Source organism: Bemisia tabaci, chromosome 4 (assembly GCF_918797505.1).
Source record: "Bemisia tabaci chromosome 4, PGI_BMITA_v3".
Taxonomy (NCBI): domain Eukaryota; kingdom Metazoa; phylum Arthropoda; class Insecta; order Hemiptera; family Aleyrodidae; genus Bemisia; species Bemisia tabaci.
This window is the reverse complement of record NC_092796.1, coordinates 42,489,293-42,503,909: the sequence shown is the minus strand read 5'-3', so window position 1 is coordinate 42,503,909 and position 14,617 is coordinate 42,489,293. Positions and strand designations below refer to the sequence as shown.

At 42.3% G+C, this 14,617-nt stretch overlaps 1 protein-coding gene across 1 annotated transcript in view; it reads left to right on the top strand.

Annotated features, from left to right (window-relative positions):
• Positions 1 to 14,617, top strand: part of LOC109033607 (transforming growth factor-beta-induced protein ig-h3) — a 50,756-nt gene that overhangs the window by 20,074 nt on the left and 16,065 nt on the right. The gene's annotated exons all lie outside the window — the stretch shown is intronic.

The window sequence follows — 14,617 nt, the reverse complement described above, 5'->3', positions numbered from 1 at the left end:
GGAATTGTGGCTGGAGACGGGGCAGTTTCGGTCATTTCCTAAAAGTGCTCACCTAGAGAGACCATCACCTGCAAATAGCGCAAAAAAATTGAAAATCGGCGCGGTATAGATAGAAGTAAGTATTGCCAGCAATGAAAAAGGAGGCTCGAGAGCTTATAGTATAGATATCAATCCTGAATCCACCAATTTAGCGATAAATATTCTTCGACGAACTTCAAACCAGCAAAATTCTTCGTGGCTCGGGAAAAGTTACTTCTTCGATCAGAGTTTGCGCCATCGTCAAAGCCCCTTTTAGAGAATTATTAAGAAGATGAGGAGGACATGACAAAGTATGACTAACGATCCGTCGCCACTTATTAAGAAAAAAATTCACCGCGGGGAAAAATTTATCGGCGGAGTCGAACATTCCTGCAATTCTTCGGGGATTCCCCGGAATTTTCCGTGTCAGTCAGGAACTCAGGAATGTGATTAATGAACATTAAAATGTTAAATTACAAGCTACATCCTTAATCTTGAAGAAAAATAAATAAATAATTGAAGCTCTGCAAAAAGTATTTATGTACGAAGTCTTTTCATGCTTTTTTTTTTTTTTTTTTTTTTTTTTTTTGGAAAAAATTAACTTTTACCAACACAGACTTATTAACCGTTACTTGAGGAAATTCAGTTATTGGACGCCTTTCTGCGTTAACGCGCAGGATGAAATCATAAGCGGCGCATGGGGTCATAAAGTTGGGGGCCAAAAAATAGAAGACCGTTTTTTTCCTTTTTATTAGTTGCTGTTCTGCCTCCGATTCAGCTCCGTTTTAGCTCTCGCATCTGAAATAAAAGAAAAAGGGGGGCTATATAGCCCTGATTAGCCCCATGCACGCACCGCCTGTGAATGAAACAAACATGTATGCAATGTGCTAACAAGTGCTAAAATGTGACTACTTCATTGCATAAGGTGCTTTTTTGCCTAATCTTCAATATTAAGGCGAAATACAACACATTCTAGATAACTAGTCGCATCCTTGAAGATCAATCATAAAAAAATTACCGCGCAAGATAGTATCTTTAAGAGAGACGAGCGCATTAGGAAAACATTAAAAGGATCGTTCTGTTTTAAGTAAAAAATTGTCTTACTCAGGCTAGGTTTTCCGCGTGAACTTTGCGTATTCTGTAAATGGATCGACTTTAAAAATTGTATGATCTTGCATCAATGGAGAAGTTAAATTGAGCGATTTCAACTTGCAATGACAACAACGTAATGTCGATCATGACAGCACACTAACGTCCTTTGCACCGCTTGTTTGACAAGCTATCTTGAATCCATAAAATTTCGATCATATTCTTTTACAACTGTTTCCGTAATCTCTGTTGAAGCGCACGATACCATGTCCTGTCGTGTTTTCACCGTCGGCTTACTTGAAATTGAATCTTTTCCTCAATGTATTATTCCTACACTAAGACTGGTCGTAAAAATCAGTTACTAACAAAGTATCGTTTCTCCAGCGCTACCGCACCACCGCGGCATCACGTCGATATTAACTTTCTCCGTAATATGTGCTTTAGCCTCAAATGAAACTATGTATTTTGTGTAACTTACTGTGACAACTAATTGCCTCACGAATTATTTTTCTGCTAGAAACAATGGACAAATGTAGTTAGACTAACGGCGCCCTGGGAAAATCCCGCTTTTCCTGCATTTTAAGCTATAAATTGGCAATAGTGGAAAATGTCGGAAAACGCTTGAAACTGAAGAGTCAAGAGAGAATAAAACCGTTCTGCGCCGAAATCGCGGCGTGTTCGTTTCGGGGCCCTAAATTCAGTTTGGGTCTGAATGGGTCGGAAGGATAACTAAAGTAAATACGTGGAAATGCTTAAAGTATCACGTGGAGCTGAAGGCGCTTAAATCAAAAATCAAGTTTCCATCTCAATCCTCAAAATAAAACTTTCATTTCACTTCTGATGACGGACTCACGTTTGATTTGAATCGACTAGGCAACTAAACTAACTGTGTGACAAGGCGTAGAGTATCACGAGATTTGAAGGCGCTCCAGTCCGGACTTGTCGCTTACTTGAAAGTCCTCTATCGTAAACCGCTATTATGATCGTCATTGGGGAATATTCCTATGTTTACTCACATTACTACTATTCCTACCAACAATTAAAGATCATATTGAAAGTTTAGCACTGCACAGTGGTGTTCCAATAGGATAGAATTAGAACCTTTCTACTCAAGCGAAGAGGAAACTTTCATTAAGCAGTTTTCAATCTGACAACTTGAGGCACTAAGAACTATATATCCGTGCTTTTCCCTTAATGGTCTGATACCTTGCTTTGTGTGCAAGGAATTGTGAATGACGAGTCTGCATCATAACTTTTCGATTCAAGCCTTCAAAGAGTGGAAAACTGCTTCCGTTGAAAATCTCCTCCGAAGAACCTTGAAAGAGACTTACGAGTGACTTGAGGCGCCTGCATTTTCGGACGATCCTTTCCGCTTTGTTTCAAAATTAGTTTAGTTGCCCTGCAAATCCGAGACCAACTTAGTTAAACGAATGTAAATTTGGCTCTCTTCCGAAAACTAATAATAACAGCTGGGAACTTCTCGATACCTCGATAGGCCAGATATCGACGGTGAAACTACCAAACCACGTATCTCGGTTTGCGACGTCGCAGACTTCCTGTCACACTTTATTTTTTAAATGAAAAACTACTTATCGTCCAGTCTCGAAAATTTCTGTGATTTTTCCTCTTCGTACGGAAAAAATTCTGTGAAAATTTCAAGGAATGATATTGATTTGGTCTACTTCAAAAAAATAAAATGTGAGCGTAGATTTTAAACACCGCAAACGAGATACGTGGTTTGGTAGTTTCACCGTCGATATGCTTTTGCACGTTGCATGAAAGTACTCTAGCTCTATGGATGAGTCCCCCATCACGCCCTTAACTTTGAGAGCCAACTATGAGCTTTGGAGGTCGCCTTTTGACACGACCAAAAACACATACATTTACATGGAAGACCATTAGGAAAAGGAGCGTACATGCAATTGACGTTGTCAAGATCCTGCAGTTTCCAATGCACTCTAACAATTTACTAAAATCCTCTGGTCAATTATAGACAATTTTCGCTAAAACAGTATATAGTGCATTTTCCCCCTCACATTCATTCTTGGAATTACTATTCTCTTCGATAACGAGGCAGATGTGCTTCATCTTGGGATGGCTCATGATAGATGGCAGGTTTAAGGGCCCGCACATTGCGGGTCGTATACCTCGTAAATTGAAGGTTGTTCAAGTTTCCGAGAAAACAAAGGGCTCCAGATGCTCCCGCTTTGGAGTCCAGGGCATCATGACCCCTGAAATCCTAATTTCAGGACCTCATCAGTACTCCAAAATCTCCAAGACTTCAACGGCCCCTAAAAGATTTGATCTGGCTACTTGCAGAGAAAAGAAGCACTGAAAATAATAACGGAAAACCCGTTCCAGGGGGCTAGTGGGAGTCGTGGGACAAAGGGTCTGGAGTGCATAACCCGGTGCTGCTTTCAGAATACAGGGTGTCCCAGGATTAAGTACGAATATTGAAGGAGTCGATTCTTTGGGTCCAAAGAAGACGTTTTTGTGGTATAACTTTTTTTCGAAGAACGCTTTCCGTGGGGCCGGGGCCCCTTTATCCCCCTATTATCAGCTCCTATTATTCCATATTAGTCTGTATTATCTCGAAAGCGATGAGTTATAGCGAAAAAACGCAGGAGACGACTCAATATTTTTCAACGCTGAATCTTGTGGTGCCGTCAAAAATCAAGGTTCGCTAGGAATATTGATTTTGGCCACTTTTAGATTCGGTAACCCCCCCCCCTCCCTAAAACCCCCTCAAAATAAAATTTACCTTTTTTGGAGGTCAAAAATGAAAAGAACGCTATAAATTACTCCCCATTACCAATTTTCATTAATATTGGTTGATAAATATTGCCGTAGTGTTAAAAAGACGATTTTTTTCCTCCAATGTTGGGGAGTCGTTGCGTCCAAGGAAGGCGTTTTTGGAAAAAAAAAATTATACCACAAAACATCTTTTTTTGACCCAAAGAATTGACTCCTTTAATATTCGTATTTAATCCCGCGACACCCTGTATATCGATGTATATTGCTATCCTGTGACGTGGCACTGATAGCGTCCACGGACTGGAGCTGCAGAACGGTTACGTAAGCGGCGCATCTCGGGCGCACGACAGGTGAAGGTCGGCGTCGCCAGGCGGGCATCCTCGGCAGCCGAAGAGCCGGCGGGAAGGCGGTTTCCAGCGGCGACGCGGCAGCCGGGCCGGGCGGCCGGCGCACGAGGCGCTTCGGAAAGTGTGTCTGTCACAGAAGCGCGCGGCGGCTCGCGGCTCGAAAAAATCAACACGAAAAGGAATAACTGTTCGTGGATGGGAGCAGCCTTGACTCTGGTTCAACAGCCTTCTTCTGCCCCGCGTCTGGCTAACTGTCCGCCGCGCGCCGAGCCAGGGGTCCCCAGGCATGACCGCTGACATCATAGTGATATCTTGATTTCTCCCGCCACGTCCCCCCGCCCCGACCTCGTCCGTTTCCTATGCTGCCGTCCTAAGGAAGAACGTCGTGTGTACCCTCAGACGTTGCCAAATTTCCTCTAGCAAATCATTAATTTTCAGGAAAATTTTTGAATATTTGTCTGTCAACTTCTCAGATGATTTGGTTGGTAATTTGATCTAAAGTGTCTGAAAATTTCAGGAAAAAATATTCATAACTTTCCTCCAAAATGAACATTTTATCGACGGAATTTGGCAACTCTTGAATGTTCATATGGCGTTCTCCCTTAGCACGGCAGAATGCTGCCGTACTGAGGAAAAACGCCGTATGAACCTTTGAGAGTCGCCAAATTTCCCTTAATAAAATATGCATTTTTGAGAACATTCATGCATATTATTTTCCTTGAAATTTCCGATATCTCAGATTAAATTGCGGACAAAATTGTCTGAAAATTTTAGAAAATAATTTTCGCGATTTTCCCAGTAAATTCGGTTTTTATCGGAGGAACTTGGCAACGTCTGAATGCTCATACGGCGTTCTTCCTTAGCACGGCAGTATGGTTCCCACCTTTCGCGCGTTGCTCCGTGGTGACAATTTCTTCGAAGACATTATAATAAAAACAGATATTGTCGTTGACGTGCTTTTGACCCATCTTGAGGACACCACAGTAGGTTTGCATTGATACCAAGTCGACTCGATGGGCCCCCTCAGGAAAGTCTGGGATAGAATACCAAGAAAGAGTATTGCCATCTCAATTCTGGTGTAGTCGATCAGCATGATATCATCATGAAATTGGCCGTTTCTCTCCAGTCCTATGACCTCAATATGTTATCAGGATATCAGTGTGATATCATACTGGTATTTTATTCATACGGGCCTATTTACATTTGGCCCTGAGGACCTTGAAAAAGCCTATCGCGATCGCTGATCGAAAAATCAATCATAGAGCTACTCAAACATGGCAATGATGTCCCTCAATGGGTACACTTACTCTCTTCAGGTTTTCGAAGTTGCAATTTCCGCGAAGAGATTAAAATAAATGGATCTTTAGGATCAGTAGGACTTCTCAGGAGGGTATGAAAGCGCTACTCAAACTGATTCAGCCAAGGAAACATTTTGAAAATTTTACGCAGCCTATAGAACTTATTAGGTAAGTTTTGTTACATTTTCTCTCTGGATGAACTTGACTGCTAGCAATTAAAAAAAAAAAAAAAAAAAAAAAACAGTGCTCGCTGAAGCAGTTAAGTTAAGCAGTAAAGTATACGATACAGCCTGGGCCGGATTTAGGGGTGGTCACATGGGCCGCGGCCCATGGCGGCAAATTTAGGGGCGGCAAAATTGAAGTCGGATTCAGAGAAAAAATTACCAACGAGAAAAGGCGACAAAATCTCTCATTTCTTGAGGGTATAGTAATTTCTAATTTTGTCGTCTTTCGGGGATATAAAAGACGGCTCCTTTAATTAGTCGAGTTAAGAGAAAAACCAAACACGCAATTTGGCCTGAAACGGCGCGGCGCAGAGAGCAATGATGACGAGGACTTGAGATAAAAAGGAGAAGCCCTCGGCGCGGCGGTCGGCATGTAACACATATGAGCGCCTACGAGACCGCATGAATACTTCACGCATTGCGTCAGACACAGCAGCAGCGCAGCGGCGCGGGAGCGGTCGGCGTGAAACGCATAGCGCCTACAAGACTGCATGAATACTTCCCGCATTGCGCCAAATACAGTGCGGTCAGCGCGGCGCGGCGGCGGAAGTTAAAATTATTAAACCAAATTTATGTTTGTTATTTCATAATTTTTTCGTTCAATACTAATAAATGGAAGGCTTTGTCCACACAGAGATAGGTTTTCAGAACTTAACTCTGGCGCAAAGTTCCGTGAACTTTTGCTAGTAGTGATGACTTTCGCAACAAAATGTGTCCAACACGAGTAAACGCGTCTTTGGACCCCACCCCCTCCGGCACGTTCACTTGATGGTTTTCATTGAAGTTCCAGAACGAATGAGAAGGGGGTGGCAAAATACAGGCGTCCCATGGGCGGCAAGTAGGTAAATCCGGCTCTGGATACAGCGTGCGTAAATTTGTCGTGAAAAAGTAAATTTGATCGCCAGACATTTCTGATGTGATCAACGTGATTTTACCTGCTTATTATTTACTCACTGTCAGTTGCCTAAATCTCTTTGTGTGCAACAAATGCATTCAATGATCATTACGAATCGAAGAATAGAAAGACACAAATCCCGATGCAATTTTTCCCTCCCTCTCCTTCCGAACGTTACGCCGACGATTCCAGCTGACTGCTCCCCGGTGTGGAGGATTTCGCGGGTGATTAACTTAGGCGTTAGCGACGCTGTCTCGACTCAACTGCCGAGGACGGAAGTGACTCCTGCTCACTCACGGCACAGCCAGTTACGTGAGTGATGGAGACAACTCCTATGGATGCAGTGCCCCTCCGCAAATTAATTAGCAATTACCGGTCACACTCTTAACAGTTGAGCACTTTTTAATTCGCCTCTCTCTTCGGGACCCTGGCGACCTCTCGTTAAGCTCTTGGCCATCAGCAGAGAGATTTTCGTACCATTAAGTCATGACGGGGGCCCTATGGAAAATCACAGAAAAGAGTAAAGTTGTCGACTAGAAGCCAGGGAAAGGCGAAAAGTCTTTGGGAACGAAACATACTGCTCTGAAGTAGCGCCTGGATCGTTAAATCGTTATGGAATGTCCTTGATCGATAAATAGTATTGCTAAGATATGGATTTATCGATCAACGTCATTCGATAATGATTCAACAATCGACGAGCAGAAACAAAAGTTCTTGTTCAGACCCCGCGCGCACGCGCTGCTTCTTCTCTAAAAGTAGTGATTCGTTTAGTGTTTCGTTAGTTAATTAGTTGGTTCGTTAGTTAGTTAATTAGTTAATAGTTGAGTAGTTAATTTGAAAGTCAACGCTCAGATTCGCCTAATGATGAATGATGACGAACCGGTTGAGAAATTGATCTAGTAACCCAGACCTAATGCAGCAAATTTAAACTAATTTGCAAAAACTCGCCAAACGATAGGCTCATCCTTGCATTCATTAGTCATTACTAGCCGTTCTGGGCGCGCTTCGCGCGCCCGTCACGCCTAGCCGGGGGCTACGCCCCCTGGACCCCCGGTCACTCGCTACGCGAGTGACATTCGGCTCGCTTCGCGAGCCGATTTTGTAGTAGTTGCAAATTTTTTATCACTATATTTTGAAGATTTCATAGAAAACATTATGAAATTCTCACTCCACAATTAACTTGTAGAATAATAATGGCAGGGCAAGAAATAGACTATATCTTAAAATGGACGGTTCCCACTTAGTAAAAACAGCCAACACCACGTGAAGGTGAGGAACCATCGTTAGCCACTTTTTTTTTTTTTTTCTTTACTTTTCTGAAAAAAATTTACTGAAATTTTAGTTGCGTCCCCTAAAAGGAAACACGGAGAAAAAAATTTGTGCATGGAACCCGAAGCTGAGATCATATGGATCTCTGAAGTTTTCGGATCACGCATCCGAAAAGTTAAGGTCCATCTGCCGAAGTTCGGGTCAGACAATTGAAGTAGTTCGGTATATACCGAAGGTTTCAGGTCACACATCTGAAGTACTCGGTGCATACCGAAGTGCTTCAGATTTCTGACTCAGAGATTTAGGAAAAACACAGTAGAGAACCAAGGAAATCACAGTAGAACAGAGAAAAAAATACAGTCGAATAAATAAAGAAAACTATTATCGAAGAAATTCTAATTATTAGAAAGTAATTAGCTGGCGTAATCAATGCGTAGCTGCATAGGAGCATGAGCGAGATTTATCATCAACTGACCGCTGGCCGCTAGGTACCTGGGTGGGCGAGCGACAATACGTAAGCGGTGGCATATGGTTCGATTGACAGAGGAGTGGGGAACGGTCAGACGTAGGGGAAAGGTTCAGGCTGAACCGTTCAGCACAGCGCAGCGTCAGTCACCGGGTGGGGAAGAGAGTCCGGGAGGGGACACTTCCCCTCGAGTGAAATAGAAAAAGGCAGAATCCTTCATTAGGCGAAATATATCCGTACCCCCCCTCGTAACTTTTGAACGGTTAGAGATAGAAAAACGAAACTTTGGGAATGCTTCTATCTTAAAGGGGTCCATCTTCTAGGGGGGTCAAAATTTTTGTCCCCCCCTCAGGGGGGGCGCGGGGGCCCCCAACTTTTTTTTTTCAAATGGTAACCCCTATCTTGTGATACATCATTAGAAAGAGCATAAAAAACTAAGAATTTTGGCGCAAACCGCAAATCAATATCTTAATTTTTGACCGAGTTATGATAGGTCAAAGGTCAAATTTTACCTATTTTCAAAAAATCATATCTCCGGTTCAAATCATCGTAAAGAAAAAAATAAAACGGGAAAATTTACCAAATTGTAAGCACTTTCAAGTAAAAATCACAGAAATTAATTCAAACTAATTTTAAGGGGGGTTTCGGACCCCCAAATACGTCATTTTAAAGGTCATACGATATTCTCGCGAAATGAGCCAATTTCCCCTTACTTTTCCTCAACATTATCTTAGTATGTTCAAAATTAGTTCAACATTGCGTTTTCAAGTCCCCAAATTTCGAGCAAAGTTCAAAAAACGAAATTTAAGGTGATTCAATTCAACCATTTAAATTTCATTTTTTTTAAAAACTTTGTTCGAAATTTGGGGACTTGAAAACGCACTTTTGAACTAATTTTGAACTTACTAAGATAATGTTGAGGAAAAGTAAGGGGAAATTGGCTCATTTCGCGAGAATATCGTATGACCTTTAAAATGACGTATTTGGGGGTCCGAAACCCCCCTTAAAATTAGTTTGAATTAATTTCTGTGATTTTTACTTGAAAGTGCTTACAATTTGGTAAATTTTCCCGTTTTATTTTTTTCTTTACGATGATTTGAACCGGAGATATGATTTTTTGAAAATAGGTAAAATTTGACCTTTGACCTATCATAACTCGGTCAAAAATTAAGATATTGATTTGCGGTTTGCGCCAAAATTCTTAGTTTTTTATGCTCTTTCTAATGATGTATCACAAGATAGGGGTTACCATTTGAAAAAAAAAAGTTGGGGGCCCCCGCGCCCCCCCTGAGGGGGGGACAAAAATTTTGACCCCCCTAGAAGATGGACCCCTTTAAGATAGAAGCATTCCCAAAGTTTCGTTTTTCTATCTCTAACCGTTCAAAAGTTACGAGGGGGGGTACGGACTTTTGGGACACCCTGTATGCTCAAAAAGTTTCTCATCAATCGTCTCTACGCAAAAATTAAAAATACGCAAGCGAAGAACATTAAACGAATTTCGTTTAGACGCTTGGATGCAACTATTCGAGCTCTACGGATGTCCGTGTTGCATATGCACGGATACTAAGGCGTTTTGACTCTACCGGCTTCCTCCGTTTCGACCCGCGGCGGCGAGCTGAACTGCGAGGATTCAAAATGACAGAGCGCCTTCTATTCTTCGTTTATATTACAAATATACCTCTTAGGCACGAATTGTTGCTCGATAAATCATGCTCAGCACATAGCTATATCAAAACTGGAACACAAACGTACTCACATCCTATGCATGTAGGCTATAGATCCTCGCAGATCAGCTCGCCGCCACGGGTGGAACGGAGAAAGCCGGTAGAGCCAAAACGCCTTAATTTCCGTGCGTATGCAATACGGACATCCGTGGAGCTCGAATAGTTGCATCCAGGCGTTGTAATGAAATTCGATTAGTGTTCTTCGCGTGACAAATGTTAAAGGGGATCATGCAAGTCATGTCAAAATCTCCAATCTGAGAGATGCTACATACTCGGATCTCGCTCACTGCAAAAATTATAGTTGAACTCTAAGCTTTACTTCTACTTCGCGTAATTACATTAAGTACCTAGAATTGTATTACAGAATTTTTTTTTTGTATTATCGGATTTTTCGACCCATCTTCACATAATCCACTTTCCTAAACTAAATTCTTCATAAGCCCCTCTTTCTATGGGCGGTCATACGTACTGCTTAATTCGCTCAAACTGCCTTCTTATTCGATTTGACCTCTTACTCCACTTCCTCTCTGTCTACGAAATGAACGGTAACGAATAAATATTCGGCGAGAGGGGTGAGGGGTAAATCTTTTTCGTCCCTTAAGTCATTTAACAGTCCATAAGTTGAAAACCTAAATCTGCCTACAGTTTTAATCACGAAGGTCTACTTTTCGAGAACTTTTCGGCTGCCTTAAATAAACTCAGAACTAGTCTAATGTTATACTCAAGCCTTTTACGTCCCTGGTTACAAACATGACCCCCTTTTCTAGAGGATCTTCACGTTACCCCGAGGGCTTCGGTCCTCTCCTCCTTGCGGAACTTTAATTACAACAAAAGCTTTTCCCCGAGAGCTTGGCGTCTTTTTTGCACTTGGCGGAAGTGGAATTCTCGGGGAGTCCGCATGGCGGCGTTCGGAGCTAAGCCGGCAAACAAGGGATTATTCACGGTCGCCAGATCGGGAAATTCGGCGTGGGTTTTGCGTTTCAGCTCGGGCTAGAATCAACAACCGACATTTGCTTTGAAAACACGAGTCGAAAGCCGGGGATCCGCAGTCGAGATCCGACAGGAACGGCGCGTCGTCAGGATGAAGCGTTTACTTCGCGTTCGTCTTTATCGTCGCATTGCAGTTTGTAGAGAGGAGCCATTGCGAGAACGCTCAAGAGGGAGCTTTGCGGACTGCGGAGGGACTGAAATGTTGTTGTTGTTTTTTTTTTTTTTTTTTTTTTTTTTTTTTTTCGAGGAAAATTACACAAGAAATTAAATTTTACCACCGCTTCCGTATAAATTCAGGAATCGTCTTCATGGGGAGAACCAAGGGGGTGGGAGAGGGAGGGCTGTCCTTGAGACGGCCGGCTCAGTAACTTATTTACCCGCCCTCTGGAAAATGTATCGGATTTTGCAAGATAACATGTGACACTCATGTCATCTTTGAATTTTGTATGTGAATCAATTTTTCAGGAAGACTAGCTATATATTGCTATTTTTATTGTTGTTTTTGTTTGTTATTTTGCCATTAAATTAAATATTTACAAGTGAGTTTTCTTTTTTAAAAAGTTACCGAGAAATGTGAAAAAGAGAACCAATGTTTCATAATAGGGAGACGCTGTGACTGATGCACGCAGAAAAAGGAGACCATATTGCCTCGAAAGGTCGTGCGGCATTGCCAGAATCAGTAAATTGGCATTCATTGACTACTAAATTGCTCCTGTAAGAGGCCTTGTTTTTTAAATGTTTTCAGGGATTGCCGCCCGAGCCTCCATCTACAGCTGAAGAGGTCGTCCATTTTTCCCAGCTGTTTGTGAGATGAGCCTTTTTGGCCCTCCACAAATGAGAACCTTCTCGACCAAACAGCTTATACCCATATCAACGTTCCTAAGATTGTGCATGAATTCAACTGTTTAGAGCTGATAGAGAGTTGTGATCTTTGTTCTGAAATTTGTAAAAAATTTTCTTTCTATCTTTCTGAATATTTCGGCAAAGAAATGTATGATGTGGGTGACTTCGGATACCTCTAAAAAAAGGTGAAGTTTCACAATCTTAGCAACGTTGACAAGGGTAGAGGCTGCTTGATCGAAAAGGTCCTTAAATAGCTCCCCAAAAGAGAAGGGGGTCAAAAATCCTATTTTTGGCGTCACGTATTTCATACCGGGCCCATAACTCAGGTTGCAGGCCCTCGGTGCAGCAGTGCGTCAACTTCATTTTTTTATTTTATTATTCACCCCAAATCATTCGTCTTAACTTAATTTTTTTATTTTTTACCCTAAATCATTAGTTTCAACTTCAGTTTTTTAGTTTCACCCTAAATCAATCATTCATTTCAACTTTATTGTTAAATCATTCACCCTAAATCATTTGTCTCAACTTGATTTTTTTTTTATTATTCCCCCTAAATCATTCATTTCAACTTCATTTTCTTACTATCCACCCTAAATCCTTCCTTTTCCTCGGCAAAGAACAAGAGTTACGGGCCGGTTTCGCAACCCTACCATCACTGGCGCACGACAGACTCGATTGGATTCACATCGGTCGCCGCTCACCAAGCACCAACTCATCGAGCAGCACCGCGTCGCGTCCGTCGCGTCGGTGCCGTCATCGGCGGCGACGTCATTACCGATTCGAGTCATCGAGCAGGAATGTTGGATCACCTGTCCACCGCGTCGATGTCCTACACCTTCCTCCCCCCGCTCTCTCCAACTCCCCCCTCCCACCGCCGTTCCTGACCCCCGACTTCGACGCGACGCCTCACAAGTTTCCGCGCCAACTCCGTGCTTTCCGACACGCAAGAGTTTTGTCGTGTGCGTCACCCGTCGCAACGTGAACTTTGGACAAATTTGGATTACAGTTAATAAACAAAAAATTGTGAATTTTAGGAATGTTGAGGTCAACGTGAAAAAAAATGAAGTTCTTGCATGTGTGAGGGATTTGCGATGTAAATACTTTTTCCTGCGTGTAATTTCGCGAGAAACGCGATGGTGCCACTGAATTTCTCTGAAACAAGCTCCAAAGCTCAGAAAAAGCTTTCACATTTGAGGCAGTAATGGAGCAGGAGATATTCCATGCTATCCCGAGAGTCTGCCTCTACATCAAGTCAAACTCTTCATACAAATGTAAGGAGCGAATACATTAGCAAGGTTGCCGTGTTTTCAGTTTCAGAGTCCCCAAACTAAGTGGCAACCCGGCATTTTCTCCCTACCTTTGCATGGAGAGTTTGACTATAGATATAGAGATGGACTCTCAAAATAGCGTGGGGTATCCCCTCCATTACGGCCTCAACTTTGAGAGCTTTTCTTGAGCTTTGGAGTTGGTGACACCATCGTTTTTACCACAAAATTTTACGTAAATTTCACGTAATTTTACCGTACGTTAAAAAGTAATGAAATCGCAAATTTCCCTCATATGCAAGAGCTCTATTCTCATAATTTTTTTAAAAGCATAGCTCCGCAATCGAGGAATCGGTGGTTCAGGTGCGAAATCATGTATCCTCATTGCAAACTTTCAAAATCTCTCTGCACCCATTCAGGGACGGACTGGTAATCGAAAAGTTAGGAGGCGACCTAAATGTGGGGGCCCCTTCTGTCGTTCGGGGGCTCCTTTAAGAAGGTCCGGGGCCCTCCCCCGGAAAATTTTGAAATTTCACGCTTTTTAAACGCAATTTTAAGCATTATTGGAGTTAAATTCTTCAGTACTTGAACCTCAAAATTACCCATTCTCAGGATTCTTCGGGGCCCCTTCATCACACAAGCTTTAGGCGACCTTTCATGTCTCTTAGAGACAAATTTTCAAGGATTTTGATGCCTTTCAGTGACTGAAAAGGATAGTAAAATTACAACATTACGGGGAAAAAAACGATGACTCAAAAAAAATTCGCCTCGGGGGCACTTTCGGGGCCTCCGCGGCAAATTATTAGGAGGCAATCGCCTCCCCGCCCCTGATTTTAGCAGTCGTAAATGCATAGTTGAAGTGCGCTCCAGCGCTCCATGCACGCTGGCCTTTTCGATTTCCGTTAACATTTTTGCAGTCATGAATGCATAGCTTAAGTGCGCTCCAGCTAGAATTGTATATAGCAAATGGGTAATTTTTATAGGAGGATTATAAATAAACAAGTGGTTAGAAATGAAAACAAAATAATATGAACTATGCAAAACGATTATCTGGATATCGGAGCTCGGCTGTTTTTAAAACGCCTTCAAATGCGCCGTGATACCTCACGCATTCCGGAGAGTTCAAATAGTTGTATCATTGCGCCGTGAGAATGTGACGGGAGATTACAATTGAAATAGCCTTCATGCACGCTGGCCTTTTCGATTTCCGTTAACATTTTTGCAGTCATGAATGCATAGGTAAAGTGCGCTCCAGCTAGAATTGTATTTAGCAAATGGGTGGTTTTTATACGAGAATTAAAAATAAATGAGTGGTATGGAATAAAACAAAAGAATATGAACTATGCAAAACGATTATCTGGATATCGGAACTTGGCTGTTTTGAAAACGCCTTCAAATGCGCCGTGATACCTCACGCATTCCGGAGAGTTCAAAT